The sequence below is a fragment of the Canis aureus genome, chromosome 21 (assembly GCF_053574225.1).
Source record: "Canis aureus isolate CA01 chromosome 21, VMU_Caureus_v.1.0, whole genome shotgun sequence".
Lineage (NCBI taxonomy): Eukaryota > Metazoa > Chordata > Mammalia > Carnivora > Canidae > Canis > Canis aureus.
Genome location: NC_135631.1, coordinates 31,545,407 through 31,565,953, shown reverse-complemented (window position 1 = coordinate 31,565,953; position 20,547 = coordinate 31,545,407). Strand labels below are relative to the sequence as shown.

The following is a 20,547-nucleotide window of genomic DNA, read 5'->3' as shown; positions in this document are numbered from 1 at the left end:
GGAAGGTCGGTGCAGCTCCTGGTTCTCCGGGACGGGGCTCTCCTGTCCTGGGGACACTCGCCCCGGCCTCAGCCCGGCTCCTCGCGGGCCCCTCCCCCTTGGAGGCCTTTTGTTTCCTTATTTCTTTTTCCCCGTCTTCCTACCTTGATAGAAGCGCGAACTCTTCTCATTGTATCGTTCCAGCTGGTCTCTCTTTAAATCTTTGGCCGAATTCGTAGATTTTCAGGATGATTGGAAGGTCATCTAGGTAATCTGGTGGGGACAGGTGACTTGGGGACCCTACTCTTCCGCCATCTTGCCCCTCCCCTCGATTTCAAGGATTTTAATTCAGAATATTCATTTTTTAAAATCCTGTTCATGTTTTGTAAATATTCTAATGTATTCATGAGGCAGCAGCTTAGATGAAGTGCAGAATGAAAAGGAAGAAACTGAAGAAAAAATTGTATTGACAAGCAAAGAGTCTTTACTTAAGGGCACTAATAATTTCTCAAACTGTAGAGAATAAATGAACCAAATCTTTCTGGGTGTGACAGATTTTGACTCAGACATAATATCATCTCTTGTAGAACCATTAGACAATCAGGAAGAAATACCACTTTTAAACTTCTAAGACCTCTAAATGTCTTTAGGCAATATTTTGATTTTAATCTGCAAAGAAGAGGGGGCCATATATGAATCTTAGGAACTCATAGGAACCCATGACCTTATGGGACTTCTTCTGCCTATAATTTTAATCATTTTAACTCATGATGGAAACAGCCATGAGTCTAATGTAGTTCAATTTATAAATGACTAATGTGAAGAAGCTGTATTACTTTTAGTTTTAAATCTCAATGGAAAGCAATGAACTTAAAGGTGTATGGGAGGGTAATTCTGTAAGTTATACCAAAAAAACTGCTGGTAGAGCAGAAAATGTATAAGCCAATCAATATATTTTGTGATCTATTTCTAACGAAAAATGATTAAGATACCAATGTAAGAAAGGCCCTTCGGACTCGTCTCTCATTCATCAGGAGGTTACGCCCAGTGAGAGCCATCATAGGTGTTTTGTTTTGTTTGCCTAGTTTCAGAAATACTTCTTTCTAGAATTCTAGTTACTTACTAGTATTTATCTGATGGTTAAGAGATCATTTCTTAATTTGGTGAGACCTGGATGGAAGCATACAGGCGGTGCAGGAGAGGGTGTAGTCTTTCTAAGAGGCCACAGCTCCTGGTATGCCAGGGCCCTGGGGCTGGCACCAGGAACAGCTGCTCCACAGGGCCCTGGTCGTGCCCCCCATCACAACGCAGGTTTGGCTGAGCGTCTACCCTCCAATCGTGAGTAGGATTCTCCTCCAGCACTTGGGCTAGTTCTGGGAACTGGAGATGAGACTCAAGGGAGAAGAAAGAACTGTAGGCTTTGGAAACATTAGATCCCGAAACTCTGCTCTTACCTAACGGAACTGAAAAAGTGAGTCTTGGGGTGATGGAAAATGAAAGAGCTTCTCACCAAAACAATTGTCAGAATAGCCCTGGGACTCCGGTACCTCCTAACCAGGCCTGCTGGATACATGGCATTTAGTTCACAGACAGCCCTTTGAGACAGAGAATGGTTAGCACCACTTCCAGGTGGGAAGATCCACAAGAATTCATTGAGTTTGACTTAGTGTCACATATGTAAGGCCAAACACACAAGATTTAAGATAACAGAATTCAGTGATTCTCAGTTTGAGGAGTGACTAGTGGGAAGAACCCTTCACCCCCACTCCTTCAGAGGCCAGGGCCACTTTGTACTTGGGCTATTTTAAAGCTCGATTTACCGCAAGTCTGCCCACAGTTTGACAGAGGTAATTGCATCTAATTTTATATTTTTATCCCCATTCCCCCTTTCAGCAAAGTTATTTTATATATTTGTAATACAGTTAGGTTTTTTGTTTTGTTTTTGCCGTAGTCTTCATTCTTTGCTGCAGTCTCCTGACTTCCTAAGTGATTTTTTTTGTTGTTGTTAATGTGCTTATGCTAAGGTTTATTCTTTGTCTGACAAAGATCTTTGGATTTGAAAGTGCGCGACACTCTGCACGTAGTTACCGTCCCAGCCCTGACGGCCCTCTGCTCCACCCCGGCTCCCGCACCAGGCCGCTGGTGGTTTAGAGGGTCTCTAGTGTTGCCCTTGCAGCGTGACACACTAGAGCCACAGAGCCAGCCTTTCACATGGCTTCTTTCTCTTAGCAATATGTATTTCGGGCTCTTCCATGTCTTTTCAAGGTTAGATAGTTCATTTCTTTTTATTTGCCCCAATATTCCGTTGTGCAATGCACGACAGGTTCTCCCTCACCTCTTAATGACATGTAGGTTGCTTCCCATTCGGGATGATTATGAATAAAACTTCTGTAAACATCCCTGTGCAGTTTTTCACATGAATGTAAGTTTTCAACTCAACTGGATAAATACTTAAGAGCACAAGTGCGGCACCATTAAGGCTATTTTTGCTTTTTTTTTTTTTTTAAGATTTTATTTATTTATTCATGAGAAACAGAGAGAAGCAGAGACACAGGCAGAGGGAGAGGCAGGCTCCACGCAGGGAGCCCGACGTGGGACTCGATCCCAGGACCCCGGGGTCACTCCCTGGGCCGGAGGCAGACGCTCAACCACTGAGCCACCCGGGCTGCCCCTGTGTTTGCTTTGTAAAAAATGGTCAAATTCTCTTCCAAAGTGGCTGTATCTCTCTCCATTCCCACCAGCAACGAATGAGAGTTACCGGTGCTACACATCTTCATCAGCATTTGGTGTGGTCAACGTTGGGTATTTTAGCCCTTCTAATGTATGTGCAGTGGTATCTCATTTTAATTTGCGATTCCCTGATGACAAATTATGTTGAATGTCTTTTTATACATTTCTTTGCAAACTTTAACCCTCCTTTCAACGGGATTGTTTGCTTTTGTATTGTTGAATTTTATTAGTTACAGGCTTCAATGCCATAGGTGTCCCCCTAAGGACTACTTTCACTATATTCCACACATTTTAATAAATTGTGCTTTAATTTACATTTAGCTCAAAATATTTGTTAATTTCTAGAGACTTCTTTGACCTGTTATTTAGAATCATATTGTATGATCTTTAAATGTTGGATTTTTCTAGCTATATCTCTGTTAATGATTTCTAGTTTAATTCTTTGTCATCTTGCTTCTTTCAGATTTGTTGAGTTGTATTTGATAGTCCAGTATGTGATTTAGCTTAGTGAATCTTCCATGTGGGTTTGAGAAGTATTCTGCTGTGTTGATGCATTCTATAAATGTTAATTAGATCCACTTGGTTGATGATTCTGCTCAGGACAATTATGTCCTATTAATTCTCTGCCTCCCTGATCTGTTTATTACTGATAGAGGGACATTGTTTTTGCTTGTTTGTTTGTTTTTCATCGTAGAAGAGTTGTAAGTACTCTATGGTTGTCTAACATTTTCATGTCATAAATTTCAAAATTCTTTATAACATCTTCCTTGGGACTTATATAATCTTCCTCCTTTTTTCCCCCCACTAAACAAAGAAAATATTTTGTAGGCCAAGTCATATTTTAAAGATGTATTTCCAGCAGCCATCCTGGAACCACAGCAGACAGTAAGCATTAAATTCCCAAAAATTTAAAAAGCTGGGAACCTCTGCTCTTAAAATCTGCTTGTCTCTGTTAGTATTGCTTAAGTGTGAATCTCTGCGACCCTCTGTAGAGGCCACAATCCTCCCTCTTCTAGCAACCTACAAAGCTGACACATTGGTTAGAGCTGAAGTAGAGCAAAGTCAAGCAAGACAGTAACTGAATCTTCAGCCCTAAGGTCAGCCCAAAGTGGCAAATTCTTACTTCTGAAATAAGATAACTAAATTGCAATTTGTCACAGACACAGCCAGTTCAGTTATAGCAGTACAGCTACTCCAAGTAATATTCCCTTCTAAAATGCTTAGGTCGGGCTTACTAAGATCAAGCACTGTGCTATGCATTTTGTGTGTGTTATTTTTAATCCTCACAGAACCTGTTGGAAAGGATACAATTATGCCTTTTTAAAGATGAAACTGAGATTTGGGGAGATTACCAAACTTGTGCAGTTAGTAAGTAGAAGAGAAGGGCTTTGAACCAAAGTTTTCCTGATTTTACCAAGTTCTTTATAATTAATCTATTCATCTACCCTGTAGATAGAGAAAACAATCTAGATACAGGGAAGGAGAGCATTTGAAATTACTTTCATAAAATCAAATAGAAACGTGGTTAGCAGTTAAAGAAAAAGAAGGCGTTGTACTTATTTATATAGGTGTCTAAAATGAGCAAATTGATACAGTTATTACGTTTTCAAGTTATCTTTGCTGATCATAAAATAGAAAAGTGCTGCCTAACTTTGAAGCTGTGCATTCTGTCTTCCATGGTAGAAACCAACATGGTTTGTGTCTGAAAGCATTTTGTGTAGCATTTGTGAATGGGTTAGTGGTTGAAATCCACTTCCTAATTGTCATGGGTCTACCCACTGCTATTGTTACAGACTTACTGGTGATTCCAAGGTCTGGTATGCTACGAAGAGGCATTACTTACCCTGCCCCCCTCCCTCCCAACTTGGTATTTACCCATTCAGCAAAAACAGGGTAGATACAGATTAATTCTGTTCCAACAAAATCTATTTCCGCCACTTCTCATGTTAAACATGCTACTCTAGTTTATGAATAGGCCCACGGGACTGTAAATTTTTACCTTTAGAGGCTATAGCCTTTCCAAAAGTATTTGAAACTTGAAGAGATCTGTAAACATTTATGTAGGAATCATAACCACAACCCAAAATAAACAAACATAGGAAACCATTAGGGTGGCTGGTGAAGTTTAAAACAATAATAAATATGCTCACATTGCTACTAGGAGATAAAATAATAACAAAACCAATGGCACAATTAAATATGTTTCTCCACATGGTTATTTATTTTTCCTTTAGAAGTAAATTTAACTCTTTTATTGTTGAAATAGCTATATATTTTAAATTAAAAAATAAAAGCCATAGTGAAAATGAAAATGGTAATGTCTACCAATATTATGTATACACTGTGATCTTGGGTAATACAGACCACAATAACGATTTCCATCAGTATGGTTTTTTGTCCCTTTTGAAGATTTAAGGGTTGATGTCATTCTAAACACCCAGACCTAAATAAATATGCAAAAGGAATGCAAATTTCCACTCTCTTGTTCTACACTTTTCTCATTTCTTTGACTCATTCCTCCTGCAATTACATCCATAGATGGCCGTTGCTCTTAAAGAGAGTGAGGGAACTGACTGCAAAGCTCCATCAAAACTTACGTTTGTAAAGGTTTACAACCTAGGATAAAAAAATGAATGACAACAGTTGGAAGTATAACACATGATAATGCATAAAATATCATAAGAATGAAACAAATAGCTATAGGGTTGCAGGGAACAGAAAGTTCAGTGATGGAACAGAGGTAGAGAATGGAGATGCTTATTATGTAAAAGAGGTAGAATTTGAGATGGTCTTGAATTCCTACTGTGCCTTTGTAGGAAAAGGCACTTCCAGTTTTGAGAAGCCAACTTGTACACTTCTGAAATCTCCTTCTCCATGATGCTTTGGACCCATTCCTATCTCAGCGGCTGTGGCTGTGCGGGAAAGACTTATCCTAACAGGCCTGAGGCACTTATCTGGAAGCCCTACTTTTGTGGGTTTGGCCGTTGGCTGGCCTGTGGAAATTCAGCCTTTGAAATGTTTGATACACTGATAAGGTTGTTTTTACCTGACTAGGGCACTCAACACCTGCTTTGCTTCTGAGAGTATGGAATTTCATTAGGTATGGTTTATCGTTGTGCCTAGGTGACCATCTTCCAATAAACCTTCAGCCTGAATCTCAAACAGGTTTCCTAGGCAGACACATTGCTCAATGAAAAGACACAGGCTTTTCACTGCTGAAGGTAAGGCTCCGTTGGAGTGGCCTCTTTCCAGACAGAGAGTGTAGAAAGCTTACATAAATGGACACCTCCCGATCTGCCTACTTCCTTTTCTCTTACTGCAATCCTGCTGTGTATGCTTGCTGTGTTGTAGTGAATACAAGTTATGTGAGTCATACTAGTGAGTCACTGAGTGTCTGGATGATCTGTGGGTCCTCAAACATCAACCCCCTTCATTTTTCATGATTTTTTTCTACCTAGAAGGGACACCATATTGAATTATTTCAATGCAACTGATCATTTTAAATGAAAATAGCATTAGGGGTTAGGTCACTGTCCTACCTAAAGTCTTCCAGTGGGCTCTCATGACACCTGTCATCTTCTAACTCTAACAATAATTTTCAAGTATCATATACATCTTACCGTGATGGCCAGGTTCTAGCCACGCTCATTGACTTTCAATTTCTTAAAAACAGCAAGCTTCCTCCCACCCTGCCCATATTTGGGGTCTTTGCTTGTGCATTAACTCTTTCTGAAGGATTCTCCACCCAACTCTTTTCCCCAACTACCCACCAAACACATTTGACAGTGTACATTGTTATTTTCCCTGAAGTCTTACTTTAAGTATCGTTGTCTCAAAGAGGACTTTTTTTTTTGACTCTCCAGTCTTTTTTTTTTTTTTTTTTAAGATTTTATCTATTTATTTATGAGAGAGAGAGAGAGAGAGAGGCAGAGACATAGGCAGAGGGAGAAGCAGGCTCCATGAAGGGAGCCCGATGCGGGACTCGATCCCAGGACCCCAGGATCACGTCCTGGGCCAAAGGCAGGCACTAAACCACTGAGCCACCCAGGGATCCCATTGAGTATCCAGTCTTAAGTAGCACCTTTCCACTCTGTTATTTGTTTGCAAAACACCGTAATTGATTCTCTTATCATTGATCACAGTTTTTAATTATATATATATATATTTTTCTCTCCTTAATTTTGTGCCTTTGTCATTGGTCTAAGTTCTATGAAGACAGGGATGAATTTAATTTGTTAATCCTGTATACTTAGTCCTAGTCAAGTAGCCTAGCACAGAGAAAGCACCTGATAGTTATTAAATACTATTTTAACTTGAATATAGGAGCTAGATGTGGTTAGTATTACTCAAAGCAGAAAGACCACAGGGAAGAAAAAGTACATTCAGTTATTTCATTAAATGCTTGTTGTTGGGATCCCTGGGTGGCGCAGCGGTTTGGCGCCTGCCTTTGGCCCAGGGCGCGATCCTGGAGACGCAGGATCGAATCCCACGTCAGGCTCCCGGTGCATGGAGCCTGCTTCTCCCTCTGCCTGTGTCTCTGCCTCTCTCTCTCTCTCTCTGTGACTATCATAAATAAATAAAATCTTTAAAAAAAAAAATAAATAAATAAATAAATAAATGCTTGTTGTTCTGGAAATTTTGGGATCATATCAACTTTACTCTTAGTAGAATAGATTTTGTGCAATTTTCTGGGTATTGTTGGATCAGAACAATGATACTTAGAGATTTTTTTTTTCAGTATTAGATAAATAAGAGGAAAGCTAATTATAAACTCAAAGAATAACATTTCCACCCTGGAGTGATGTGTGTGAGAATGTGTAGGGGAAGTTGAAGGGGCCATTATCTAGTGTGCTCAGATATGCCTAAGAAATTGGAGACTTCAACTAAATGCAAAATTCTGTCTAGACTAAGTTGAAACTCTCCCCTTCATAGATAACCAAATGATTTAATTCCAGAATTGATTTGAGTTTGTTATACCTAAAAAAAAAGCTTGAATTTCAACTGATTGTACTTATTTATGATCTTCTATAAAAAATCTACCCAGTGCCATGTGATTTAATTTTAACCACTGGCCCAAAACTGATTATGAGTAACTTTCCCTGAAGGTCATTTCCCTCAAAGACAAATTTCAGGAAAATCTTACTTTTAAAAATAATTAATTAATTAATTAATTAATTTAGAGTGTACCACCCAGAGGAGGGGCAGAGGGAAAGGGAGAGAGAGAATCTCAAGTGCACTGTGCGCCTTGCACGTGGAGCCTGACACAGGGCTTGATTTCCATACCTCTGAGATCATGACCTGAACCAACATCAAGAGTTGCAGGCATACTGACTAAACTACCCAGGCACCACCAGAATAATTTTATTTTAGTAAAAACTGACTCTAGGAAATATTTTTAATTTCAAAGACATTAATATTTATACCTCTAATTATAATAAAGTTTTTGGAGCAGAGTTTTTGAGGTTATGTTTTCCTTTGAGAGCAACAGTTACTAAAATCTTTCCAAATACTTAAATGTATAATAACTGGTCATGTATATTTTCATAAAATGTATTTATAGAAATAGCCTTATATGGCTCCAAAGTTTAGGTGTAAGTATGGTCAAATCTAGCAACCTTGACTCATTTTGCTGACTTTAGCTGAAGTAAGATAAGTAACTGCATCAGCCAATATTCAGGAAACTTTGTTTAAATATCTTGTTTAAAATACTTGGTTTTGCAAGGCATACCGACTTTATCAGAGGATCCATCTTTAAAAAAATAGTTCTAAAAAGTTGGAATCAAGTTGCTACCCTTGCTGAAGAAATGCTTGAAAAGAATAATATTTATGAAGTAAGAACCATAGATATATTACATAATTCACTAGACACAAAGTGGGCACTCAAATACTTGCTGATTATTTAATTTATCCAACATAACCAAAAATGTATTTTGGGAGGACAGGGAATTCTTTCTTTCTTTCTTTCTTTCTTTCTTTCTTTCTTTCTTTCTTTCTTCCTTCCTTCCTTCCTTCCTTCCTTCCTTCCTTCCTTCCTTCCTTCCTTCCTTTCTTTCTTTCTTTCTTTCTTTCTTTCTTTCTTTCTTTCTTTCTTTTCTTTCTTTCTTTCTTCTTTCTTTCTTTTCTTTCTTTCTTTCTTTCTTTCTTTCTTTCTTTCTTTCTTTCTTCTTTCTTTCTTTTCCTTTTTCTTTTTCTTTCTTTTCTCTCTCTTTCTCTCTCTCCCTCCCTCTTTTCCTTCCTTCCATTGTTCTATCCTTCCTTCCTTCCTTCTTTCTCTTTTCTGAAGAAGGAAAGGTAAATTGTCCTTCTATGTTTAACAATAAGGAATATCAAATCATAGCTGCAGGATATTATCTATTTAGGCTTTAAATTGATTTTGCTATGTTTATTAGAATGCCTTCTGATGAATTACATTCCAGTGCTTTTCTTTTCCTTTTTAAGTAAAAATATCCCTTCTACTCATTATAAACTAATTGTACATTCAATTGAAGAAAACTATACGAAGCAAATTGATGTTTCCTCCTTCTTTCAATGAAAGTAAACAGGGAAGCAAATAACAGAATCAATGCTTGCTTTCTTTTTCAAGCAGTCTCATGAAGAGAAGATTAAAATGGTGGCCAGCTGGGATGAAGAGGCTGGCAGACAGGATTCTAGGGTGGAGTGGGAAAAGAATACGGGGCCAAGATCCAAGCATTCCACATCCAGCTCCACCAAGTCTATCTGGGTGTTCTTCAACAAACTTCCCAATCTCTCTGATCCTAGTTTCTTCCTCAATAAAGTTGAAAACCATAAATGCCTTGAAAAACTTCCCCAAATATTCAATGAGATAAAATAGACTCTCATCTGGTACATATCAGCACTTTGGGCATTAAACAAAAGTCAGCTTCTTCTCTTTAGCTCTAAATAAGCCACTGGGCTAGGGAAATTTGTACAAACTCAGCAATTTCTACTCTGAAATATGTGGTGTCAGTTAGAATTAAGCTCTACCTATTTCCCTCCCTTCTTCCTTCTCAAGGGTTAGATAAAGAGTGAGAAAAGAACAGAAGAAACATAGCTATTTTTTAAACTTTCTTTATTTGTATTATTTTAACATGGTGTTTAGGATGCTTAAATCCACTTATTTAAAGAGTGGAACTTGTGCTAATTTGTCTTAACTACAGGATGCTGTATCTGCCTTCTCCGTAACTTAAAATGGATGTCTAAGGGCAGCTTTGAGTTAATATGGCTAAATTCCCAAACTTGGTCTCCCCGAGTCCTCAGCTTAGTAAAACTCATCATCATCTACATATTTGCTAAGCCACTATCTAGGAGTTAGCCTCCTTCTTCTTTTTTCTTCTCTCTTCTCAACCTCAACATCCAAATGGGTATCATCAAAATGACCTTCAAAATATATTCCAAATTTGTTCTCTGTACTTCAGCTCCATTAACAACCTCCAAAGATATCAATGCTTTGTTCTCATTTCATAATTTTCATTTTATTATTTCATCAGCATTTCACCATTATTTCTTCCCAATTTACTAAAGAAAGGAGAAGGACTCCTTCTCATAAGTATATTCTGCACAGGAAAACCTGCACAGGCCAACCTTATACGTTGAATATATAAATCATTGAATGTATAAATCACTCAGTTCCTTAAATATCTTCAGGGCTTTACTTAGCATAGAAAATACAACCCAAATATTTATGCTTATGAGTCACTAGCCAATCTGTCCCCTGTGTACCTTCTTGACCTCAACTCACATCACACAAACATTGGCTATCTAATTGTTCCTCAGACATATTATATACTTTAGACAATTTTAATTCTGCCTTAAATGCTCTTTTCCTCTTCAAAAAGGCTATTTCCTGTTGAAAAGTAAATCTGAGCATTAATGATACCTCTTCAGTAGGGCTTTGCTTATCCAGTCAACCTAAAGAAACCATCCTGAACCCATTGATCACACACAGATTTTGGCTTATTTGCATTTGTCATACTCAGGTAGTTGTGGTTGTTTTTATTTGTTTTCTTTTCTTTCTTTTCTTTTTTTTTTTTTTTTGCATACCTCTCCCTAGTATGTAAACTCCATGTAAGTAGTAATCAAAAACTGTTGAATGAAAAGGAAGGAAGAAGTGAGTAGATGCTTGTTTTATTCTTTCTATCATTTTTTAAGTCCTCAATAGCTTAGATTTTGTGCTGGGTGCTATAGCAGTCAGCAAAATATTTTGCATAGATTTGGCAATCAGTGCCTTTTTTAAAGAAAATGATTTTATATATTTATTTGAGAGAGAGAGGGAGAGAAGGAGAGTGCATGATCATGGTTTGGGGGAGGGGCAAGGAGAGAAGAAGACAGAATCTCCAACAGACTCCTCATGCCTGTCATGCTGAGAGCACAGAGCCTGAGGTGGGGCTCAATCTCATGCCCTTGAGATCATGACCTGAGCTGAAGTCAAGAGTCAGAGGCAGAATTGACTGAAACTCCCAAGTGCCCCTCAGGGCAGATTTTTGATTAAAATGTTCCATCTCTCTTTTATTCCTGTAATGTCAACACAGCACTGTTTTCTTGTACCACATATACTATTGCCAATTTTAGCATGCATATAGCTGGTTTGAAACAGGTATGTAATTACAGAGGGCTCTAGAGTTGTGTATTTCATAGTAAAATAAATACAATGAGTATTTCATAGTAAAGTAAAAAGTAGCTTTTAATTTCAAAGACATGCAAATTATCTGCAGTGATTTAGAGACAGTGTTGAGTCTTGTAGTTCTGAATGAAATCCAGCAGCGTACTGCACAACTTCAAGACTTATTAAGAAATGTAGAGGAGGGGATCCTTGGGTGGCTCAGTGGTTGAGTGCCTCCCTTTGACTCAGGGCGTGATCCCGGGGTCCTGGGATCGAGTCCCGCATCGGGCTCCCTGCATGGAGACCGCTTCTCCCTCTGCCTGTGTCTCTGCCTCTCTCTCTCTCTCTCTCTCTCTCTCTGTGTCTCTCATGAATAAATAAATAAAATCTTAAAAAAAAAAAAAAGAAATGTAGAGGAAATTAGGATTATACATTGAGGAGAAAAGTCAGAGAGTTTTGTAGCTGGAAGAGGTCTTAGAGATTGTTAAGGTCCATGTTTTATTTCTTGTATCTGGGAATTCAGAATGAGAACAGTTACTGGCTTGCCTAGTTTCTTAAAAATAGGTTTAGTAATCTCTTACCAGTCTTTATAATTACACTTCTAAAAATGCTGTATAATTTACCAAATTACCAAGTTAGCAAAGTAATAATTTTAAAAGAGAGGTAAATAAAAAGAGAGAGATGGATAAAAAATAACAATACAGAATTTATATCAGTTTTTATCTTCATTTAATAATTGATAAAATTTGTGTTGCAAAAAAGCCATTCCAGGGAATACTCCTCAAACATTACCAACTTAAACTGTTTGTAAATAGAGCACCAGGTTTTTCTGAGATAGATTCCACACAAGTTTTCATGTAAAAGTCAAATCAATTTGAGGGCACCTGGGTGGCTCAGTTGACTAAGTGTCCAACTCTTGGTTTTAGCTCAGGTTGTGATCTCAGGGTTATGAGATTAAGCCTTGCATTAGGTTCCAAGCTCTGCGCAGAGTTTACTAGAGACTCTTTCTCTTTCCTTCTCTCTCTGCACTTCTTCTGCTCATGCACCCTCTCTCTCTCAAATAAAATTAAATAAATAAATTTTTTTAAAGTTGTACTCGTTTCTAAAGTTTCTGAACCATATATGATTGGTTTGAAATTAACGAATTTAGGATTTGTATGACTTCTCTTGTTGCTGTTTTTTGATTGTTTTGATTAGAACAAATTACATATGTAATTCTTTGGTCTTTAAAAAATATCAATATATCGTATTGATGTGTTTAAGTGTATATTCTTTTCTGGCCTTCAGTTCCTATCACATAAGGAGGAATATTCTCTTTTGAAATCTTAAAGATAGAGCTACAAAGCCAAAGGAATAATAATAATCATTGTGATTTCCTAGTAAGGGAACTCCAGAAAATCATTATAAAAAGATCATATGCTTTAGCATTTTGATAAACATGTGTAAAGATAAGTTTTCTCAAAATTTTTATTCAAGAGAAATAACAATACTTGGAAGGGTAAGTTATAGAGTACAGTTCTTCAGGCACGCAAGTCAATGTTCTTCCCAATTCATGCCTTTAAATTCTCTCTCCCTTTTCTCTTCCAGTCTTTTTTGTTTTTTGTTGTGTAGTTGGGAAAAGGATTTGGTAAGACATTTATTAATGTGGATGCTATTTAACTCAAAATGTCTTTTAGAGTCTGTGTTGGAAGAAAATGGATAGTTCAGTAAATGTGTGCTAAATAAATCAGTTAACTTGAAAAGAGGAGAAGTAACTGGAGTTTGATGGTACCTAGATAATTGTTGGAAATCATAATTGGAAAATGGCGTTACACTAGAAAGTGCTGAGTCCTTTGAACTCAGCTTCCATTCAAGCTGAATCAGGACCAGTATGCTAGCCACCCTAAGCACTTCTTGAAGAGTGGCCTCTGCGAAAGGGAGGCTCTTGTCTCTCAGGTGGCTGTGTCCTCAGATGGAAGTGGGGATGAAGTCCAAAGGGTGGTAAGAAGGTTCTACTTCTTTCTAGGCCTATGAAAGATAGAATTAAATGATAAGAAGTGTTGAAATGTTGTTAAAATTAAACATTCTCTGCCATTTAATAGAAGTCATTCTATTGCAACTATTTCGGAACTTCCAAGTGTACAGGAAAAATTATTAAGATAAATCATGAGATGTTCTTTTACTGCTTGAATGGAAGCTGTTTAGGACCTTATCTGTTATCTAGCATAATCTTGTTGACTTGGGGGTAGCACTTATATTACAAGATTGGGCTTTTTTTGTATTTGTGTTAAAAAATAAAAAACCTGTTTTTCAAGGGTGAGAATGCCTCTTCATTTTGCCATGAGCAAACAGTCAACTTCCAAAGTATTTACTTGCATTCTTAAAAAAACAAAACAAAACTATATTGCGCATACTTGGGGGAAAATCACAATATGATATTTGGTTTGAAAGTTTACTTTTCTGTAACTTAACCTTACACCTATACACAGACATACTTTTTCAACTTGAGAACAGAGACCTGGAAAGAGATGCCATGCGTCATTGCTATATGTCCTTTTATGTGTTTTGTGTTTTTGTTTTTAGATTTGAAAATGTGGAATCAGAAGAGCCAAGAAAGGAAGGTTAGAACACATTGAGTTCATTCCTTCATTTTACAACTGTGGAGAGAGATTACAGCCAGGTTGTTGATGCTGGAGAGGGACTAGTAGCTGGCTAGATAACCAGACCTACAGATTTACATCTTTCCTGGCACACTTTCCTGACTCTACTGATAAATTTGGGAATAAAAGATGCAGAGAACCGCTGTCACCAGCTATAGTGTGTGTATCATTGTGGCATCTGAACATAGCAGTGCCAGCATTAAATAACAGCCAGGTGATCTTTTCTGTAGTTTTGATTTATAAAAAGAATTTTAAACTCAATTCTCTTACTAATTTGGAGAAAATATCCTTACATAATATAATTTGAGAACACTTAAATATAGTAAAAATTTGAAATATCCTGATCACTACTTGATAATGTTACTCTTTGCATTTGAAAATGTTTTCATCTTAGGGGTCGCCCTCTTAACTCCTAACTACTTGAGTTAATTTAAGCACACACTTACAGATCAGTAACCTATTGACAAGGAGTTTCAGAGAAAGAAGGAAATTGGAATTTATTGCCAATTGTCCAAAAGAAAACAGATTAAGTTCCTTAAAATCACGTTTTAGAATAAGATTGGATTTATTTTTTTAATTTTATTATTTATTTATATTTATTTATTTATTTATTTATTTATTTATTTATGGATTTAAATAAAAATGTAAGAAACACATCTATTAAAAATAAAATATATCTGATGATATTTACTATTAATTCTCTTTGAAAAACATGAACTATGTTTACAATAATATTTCAATTAAATTCTTAGAAAAAGAAAACACTTTTAATATTTTTGAAGGGAAGAAAAAGATAAAATTAGGACTACAGTAAAGAAAAGTATCTTCCTAGCTGGATAATGCCCTGGTTATGAAAGTTCAGAAAATAAGTAGTAAATATTCTACTGTAACTTTTTTAAATGAGAAATTATAATAGGATGAAAATTTAAATAGAGTGAAGGAAAGCATGTGAAGCATTACATTTTAGACTTGCCCTTTTTCTTTGATATCTTTGAGGAGTGGCCCTAGATCATTGATGTTACCTGGTATCAGTTTTACATGAGAAGATATGCTATAGGTGATAACAATTAAGTCAGCCCATAGTTAAAAAAAGAATAAGGACTTTTTTCCACTGATCAGCATTTAATAAAGCTTCTAATACTTGAGGAGCTCAAGGTTTTTAACATCTTTCAACACTGCACATAGAAGGAAGGAAGTTAGGTTCTGAAAGTAGAAGCATAAACCTAAAATAACTAACTAATAACAGAGGATGTCAGTGGCTTTGAGTTTTTGCATTTCCTTAGATCTACAACTATGGTATATATTGAGAGATTAAATGTCAAGGATAAGCCATTAATTATTAGTAAAACAAATAGGAACATTTTATAGGAAACAAATAAGATAATGAAGTATAAGTTTTAGTCAGGGTTATGATGGTGAAGGTTTAACAACTGATTTTTTGGGCATAAAAACATTCCTGACCATTTCCTGATTTCTATTGTTTAAATACTCCCCACATTGCCTGTTGTAGACTATGAGTGTGGCACCTCTGAGTGGTGTTGGGAAGAGATGTACACTGCACGATGGGCTCGCAAGAACAGAGGTGTGTCTCCTCCAACAGCCGCCAATTTTACCTTACCCTTCATGCTTTTCTTTCTTTCTTTTTTTTTTTTTTTTTTTAAGATTTTATTTATTCATGAGAGACACAGGGAGAGAGGCAGAGACACAGGCAGAGGGAGAAGCAAGCTCCCTGCAGGAAGCTCGATGTGGGACTCGATCCCGGGACTCCAGGATCAGGCCCTGAGCCCAAGGCAGAGGCTTAACCGCTGAGCCACCCAGGTGTCCACCTTCATGCTTTTCTATACGTGGAATTTCCTACTTTCAGGTCTAGATATAAACTTGATGCACTGATATGATTTATGTACTATTTTGTGAATTACATTTTGCTTAAGATGAAATAATCACTGTAGCACTGATTTTCACTTCATTATTAAGACAGTACATTTGATAACTGAGTTACAAAGTGCACTCTTAACACTAATAGAATGTATTCACTTAGAAAATGACCTAATACAATGTATTTATTTGCTTGAGAAAATTGTATACTGCGACTCTATTTTACATTGGTCAGGACAGTGGTACTCAACAAGGAGGTGAAAGGCTCGTTCTGGGTGCAGTTGGCTTCATATGAATGCTCTCCTTTTATCAGTCTCTTCAATATCCATATTTCCCACGCTGCGCTTGACCCTTAAATCATCTAATTCTTCACACCCGGAAGCTCAGTGCCAAATGTGGGACCTGGTTTTAATAGCACCATGAAATCCTGTGGTGTGAGTATGTTTTGTTTTCTCCTTAACTGTATTTCTTTTGCCTATTATATGTTTATATGAACTCTGATTTACTGTTTTAAATATTTTATCTAAAGCCCCCTAAGCTCACTTTGTATATTATAAGACAATAAAGGAAGGTATAAGTCTAAAACCTTTTGCATACAATTGTACCTCATTATTTGTGGATTTTACATTTGCAAACTTAGCTACTTGATACAAGTTGTGTGTAACCCCCAAACCCATACTTGATGCTTTCACTGTCATTCACAAAATGTGTAGAGTGTGAAAAATTTGAGACCCTTGATGCACATGTTCCCAGATGAAGTTGAAAAAGGTGATTGTTTGACTTCCTGTTTCAGTTCTCATGATGTAAACAAATGTCCTTTTCAAGGTCTACTTAGCACCACATTTTCCACATCTTTTTAATTTTTAAAATTTTTTTTATTTTTTATTTTTAAAGACTTTACTTATTCATTTGAGAGAGAGAAAAAGAACAGGCAGTAGGGTGGGGCAGAGACAGAGAGAGAGAGAGAGAGGGAGGGAGAGAGAAGCGGACTCCCTGCTCAGCAGGGAGCCCGATGTGAGGCTCGAGGCTGGATCTCAGGACTGGGCGATCACCACCTGAGCCAAAGGCAAATGTTTGACTGAGCCATTGAGGCGCTCCTTTCACATTTTTTTGTGTAATTTTTTTTTAAGATTTTTTTTTTTTTTTTTTTAATTCATGAAAGACACACACACAGAGGCAGAGATACAGGCAGAGGGAGCAGGGTCCCTGCAGGGAGCCCGACGTGGGACTTGATCCCGGGTTTCCAGGATCACGCCCTGGGCTGCAGGCGGCCCTAAACCACTGAGCCACCCGAGCTGCCCTTTTTGTGTACTTTTTGTTGGTGATTTTGCTTCTAACAGTGGCCCACAAGAGTAGGCCATGTGAATGCTGCCTGGTGCTCTAAGTGCAAGAAGTCTGTGATGTGCCTTATGGAGAAAACATGTGTTAGATAAGATTTGTTCCGCCTGAGTCTCAGTGAGTCCAAAATCTGACGGCACAAGCTAACAGGCTGGAGACTGAGGGAAGAATTGCCATTCTGGTCCGAAGGCAGACAGCTAGCAGAGTACCTTCCTTGTTGGGAGAGGCCAGTCTTGTTTTAATAAGATCTTCAGTTGATTGGACTCTTCCACATTATGGAGGGTCATCTGCTTTACTCAAAGTTCAGCTGTTTAAGTGTTAGTCATCTAAGAAACACCTTCATAGAAACATCCCTAATAATATTTGATCTGATATCTGGGCACTGAACATCATGGCTCATCTATCTTGACACATAAAATTAATCATTGCAAAAACCAGTTTTTTTTTTTTTTTTTTTTTTTTTTTTTTTTTTTTTTAAAGCATAGGAAATAGTACTTTTGTGAGGTTGACAGCCAAAGAAATATATGGTAACGTTATTAAGGAAGATGTCAGGCCTTTGTTGGCTGGTATATTATATGACTAATGATTTGTAGGAAATATATATTGCCTAAGGTGTCTGTAAACACCAATACACAAACAAGGATATCTATTAAAGAGTTGACAAAAATACTGTGATCAGAGGCTCTAAGGAGCCTAGTCTTTTATTTCCTAGGAGCAACGGCTATTTGCTAATTCAGTATTGGGTGGTGATGGTCTACCCAACTACCGTGAATAACCAGAATCAACTGTCTATGAAGATGGCATAAAAATCTGTCTCACGATATCATACTCCTACAGTGATTTGCAGGCCACACATCCTCATGCCTTCCTGGTTGCCTAAAAGGAAAATTAAACCCCAAATGTTGCATATTGAATTATCTTTGCCACCTCTACCATCCTTTCTCCTACCTCCTAAAATTCTGTCCTTCCTTTACATTCCCTAACATCCATCAAAGAGATCATCGTCCAATCAACAAAACAAGTCAGAAACTATGACACCCCTCTTTAGTCTTTCTTTTCCTTAATAAAACTCCCATGACTCTTATGATTGACACATCCTGGTTTTGTTTACTTGCTTGTATTTTGACCTTGTACCTTCTGTGAATTCAAGTTATTCCACTCTCTCACTATCTCTGTGGTGTAGACTTGGCAGCTGAGGACACTAGGTTTACAGTCAGATGGAGCTGACCTTGATAATCAAAAGGAAATGAAATTGACTACACTTTAGTAGATAGGAAAGTATTGGGTAAATTAACTTAATATAAGGCTCAGTTTCCCCACTTGCAAAGTGTGGATGATAAAGCTACCTATGACACAATATAATCTGGAGGATTAACTGTCAACAAATTTACACACGAGTGCTTTGTACAGCTGTGACTGACACTATCATCCAAAGAAGTGATTACTCTTATTTCTCTAGAAGTCCATCACTGCTGAGGGCTAGAAATGTGACAGTGAATTTCCAATGAATGGAAGCCATGTCAATGGCTTCTGTTCTTATAAAATTTATAACCTATTTGTGGAAATTCTACTTAAATAAATAATTATGTTTATCTTAGCTTTTTCTTTTTCTTTTGCTTAGGCTGCTCTGTTTTCAGTGGCAATCTTCCCACTTGAGAACATTGGAATTGGAGTAAGAGTTGACATGAAAAGATAGGAAATGTCTTTATTTCATTTCTGCAACATCACACCACAAGAGTGGGTCCAATTTATTTCTAGCAAAGGCAGTTATCAACGGGTTAGGTTTTTTCCTGTACTGAAATACACATTCTCCACAAGACTAAAATCATTCCATTTGTTTCTTATTTTCGTCAACACACTGTAACTATCCTGAGGAACTGTGTCTTTAATTATCATGCTTTGTATAGGGGACAGCCTGCAAGGACCAGGACAAAGCAAAGCAGGGAAGAATGCCTTTGAATTCAAATTTCAATCACATTGTTGTTTGAGTCTTGAGATTAAAGATGGGGACAAATAAGAGCTAATGTGGGGCCTGGGGACAGTGAGAAGGGGTGTTTTGCAGATGTTTGAACGTCACTGAGAGCTACTGGGATAGGCCAAGGATCTATGCCTATTACCTCTATGTGAATGCCTCTAAAGCAGCATTACCCAGACATATGGAACAGGTTTTTCTGTCTCCAGAAAGAAATTAAAATTTACGGGAAGGAAGTAGAGGGAGCAGACACAATTTATTTAGGATGTGGCTCCTATGGACCACGTTGCTCAGAGAACGACCCCTGCAAGCCCCCATGCCACAGTGGCTTTTGTGACTGACCAACTCAACCGTGTGTTTAAAGCTTTTTAAATTTCCCCAGAGCTGAACTCTCTGAAATGCAACTGAGATCTCTTTAGTTGATCCAAGAGGTTTACTATGACTTTGAACAAACCTCTTGGAATCAAATAAAAAAAAATTTAAAGGGCCCAACTATCCACTAAAGAGTTCAGAATCCACTGTAAATCCCAAATTAGCAGAGATTATTATTATGCTTTAACTTTTTTATATCTCTTAGCACTCTCGAGGGTAATTCTGGCTTTATCTTGCAGGTTAGAAGGTAAGAAAGCATTTTTAATGCAGCATCTTTTGTTTCTAAGCAGAACACACACAGATTCTTTTTCATGTGAAGCTCAGTAAGATACAGTATTTATCTCTAGAAAACATCAGTTTATTAAAATGAAAAAAGATGAGTGCAGTCCAAAGAAGAAAAGTATGAAGTACTGCTTCACAACAAGCAAAACACAAGATATTTAGTAGTTATGACTTATGTCCAAGAGACTAGAATCATACCTGTATTTTAGTTGTTAGGTTTTCCTCTTCTCTATATATTTACCCTTGATTATTGCCTGCAAAATACTCTTTCTTGGCAAACTTTATTTTCAGCAGCAGGAGGCAAATTAGACATTTAGAGAAGTCTCAAAGCAAAGCAGGGTAGAAAGTCTTTAAATTCAAATTTCAGACTGTTGTTTTAATCATGAGATTAAAGATGCGCACTAATAAGAGTGTGCAGACAGTGAGAATGGGGTGTTGTACAGATGTTCAAAAAGTTACTGAGAATTATAAATGGAAACACCCAGAAACTGTGGCAATTACCTCTAGCAGAACGGAAAACTACCCTTTTGCTAACCATATTTGTTATAAATACATTAGATTTGTAGTATGGATTCTGCAGATATGAAATAAAGACAATTTTTAACTTTTCATATCAAGTGTTGTTTTGATGTTGCTTTTCAGGAGTGAAAAGTCTTTTATTTTAATAAGGGTTTTAATGAATCTTTACATATGCAAAGTCCAAAGCTGATGAGTGGATTGTATAAATGGCCATATGTGAAAATGTGATGGGAAATGTGTTT

General features: G+C 37.2%; 1 long non-coding RNA gene across 3 annotated transcripts in view; it reads left to right on the top strand.

The window, feature by feature from the left end:
• LOC144293459 (uncharacterized) overlaps positions 1-16,407 on the top strand; it is a 72,342-nt gene extending 55,935 nt beyond the window's left edge. For 2 of the 3 annotated variants that reach the window (XR_013360684.1, XR_013360686.1), the window contains one exon: positions 13,871-14,515. This is a non-coding gene — a long non-coding RNA (uncharacterized LOC144293459). Of the gene's footprint in view, positions 1-13,870; positions 14,516-16,057 lie in introns of those variants that run through there. The other variant, XR_013360685.1, reaches the window with a different exon arrangement.
• The last annotated feature ends 4,140 nt before the right edge of the window (positions 16,408-20,547 follow it).